Consider the following 1,992-nt stretch of genomic DNA (forward strand, 5'->3'; position numbering starts at 1 on the left):
CTCTCTTTCTTGAAATTGCTACAGTAGAAAACATTCAGTTCAGTTTTATCTGTTGCCTCACCGAGCTGCTAGAGCAGGCATCACTTTGGAGTAGTCTATGGCGGTGTGCAGTGAAACTGCCCATGAGACAGGAGTTGGAAAGTCTGCATAAAAACACTCTTTATTTCAGTTACTGTAAAGGTAATAGCTTTGCTTTCTGCAGCCAGTGAATCTTTTATCAGAAGTGCCTGGCCACTTTGCACAGGTTTGGAAATTTTATACCTCGAGTGCATTTAACATTCTAATAGATGTATTAAATTAGGCCTTGAACACAAGGGTTTTCATATACTGGCTCCATGCTGCTTGCCCTTCTTTTGGCATTTAACATGAGCGTGAACACCCCACCCCCACTTCCAACTATTGCTTTCCACTGTCCAAACCCAAAAATGTGGCGCTGGGGGTGCCTCCTCAAACTCTTCAGTTCTTGATAGCAGGAGTGTCTGTATGTTTGGGGTGGGGGGCGGGGCGTAGTACAACATCTCCAAGTGTGCAGAGTGGAACAGAGCTTACTTGTCTTTAACAATCTCAAGACTGACACCAAGCCAAGGCAGACATCCCCGGCCTCTCAAAAGAAAATAGTTTACAGTTCAGAATTCAAACCTTACTTCTAGCTCACATTGCACTTATTCTGGTTTCTTCCTGTCCCCATTTCTTTCATGGAGAATAAAAATAGACTTGAGCTCCTTTTGAACAATCATATTAATAATCACAAGTCTTCCTCTAAGAGAATTTCAAGTTCCAAAAAGGAACAGAGCTAAAAAGAACAGGCATTTTTTTTATTTGATAAGTCTTATATAAAGCTGTGTTTCTTGTTAGTATTTGAAATTAATTTTCTTTTCAGGCTTGCTCACGTACTTCTAAGCAACTGTTAGAACAAACAGCTATATGATGTGTATTATAGTGTCTTGGTTCACTTTTACATTGGGCAAGTTAAGCAAAATTGTTAGCAGTATTACCACTAAAGCAAGGCAGTCCAGCTGGTGGCCCTTGGGTCCCATGTGGCCCCCTGAGGGGTTAATTTGCAACCCCAAGTTCTTGCCCAGCTGCTGCTCTCCCTTTCTCTTCCCCCCCACCTTAAAGGCTCCAGCTGCAATAGCAGCAGGAGTTTCCAGGCTTTCCCTCCTTACACTGGCTGCTGATTCCTACCCCCATCCCAGGAGGCAAGGCAGGACAGTGTGGTGTAGCATGGGGATGAGGGCATGTCTGGGCTATGCAGAGAGATTATGTTTGCATTGGGTGGGGTAGTGGTGAGGCAGTGCCTGTGAGGGGGAAATTGTGCCCATGCAATGTAGCAATAGGGGGAGGGAGGGGTGCCCAGTGCAGTGGTTGGGGTGGTGATGCTCATGATGGGTGCACAGAGTAGCAGTGGGGACTCCACTCGCCTGATGTGGCCCTTGGGGCGTGCAGCACCCAAGGGGCTTAGAAGTTGGACAAATCTGACAAAAGCTCCATCCAGACGAGCCATGTGCTTGTTAAACCACTTAGGATCATACGTAATCAGATACCTTCAAGTAAGGAAACTATTACTTTACCACTTTCTCCAATTCCTTTCCTATGGCAATTCGCGCAAGTTCTCTCTTACCCAGAACAATCTGAACGCAGCTTGCTTTTGTCTTGGTCTTTGTCCTAGATACTTGAGGCCATCTGAGCCTTAAAGAGCGTGTCCAGACGAGCGTGCATGTGCATCTTGCAGCATCTCAAAAAGTAATGGAAAAAAGTGGGGCAAGGCATGGTCCCGGACCATGCCCTGAGGCAACTGGAGGCTGGGTACTCCATAGAGATGCTCTGGTAGCAGCCAGAGTGTCTCTATGGCTGGCCCTCACCCTGGTGCTGAAGCACACTGCCTGCCCGTGCAGGGAGCTGAACCTGGGCTCCAGTGCCTGTAGGTAGGAGGGTGGCGGGGCTGGAGGATGGGTGAGGGGACTATGGGGGGGACCTCTGCCTGCTCCCCCA

This window comes from Gavialis gangeticus, unplaced genomic scaffold, assembly GCF_001723915.1.
Source record: "Gavialis gangeticus isolate Ggan-Ray unplaced genomic scaffold, GavGan_comp1, whole genome shotgun sequence".
NCBI classification, from domain to species: domain Eukaryota; kingdom Metazoa; phylum Chordata; order Crocodylia; family Gavialidae; genus Gavialis; species Gavialis gangeticus.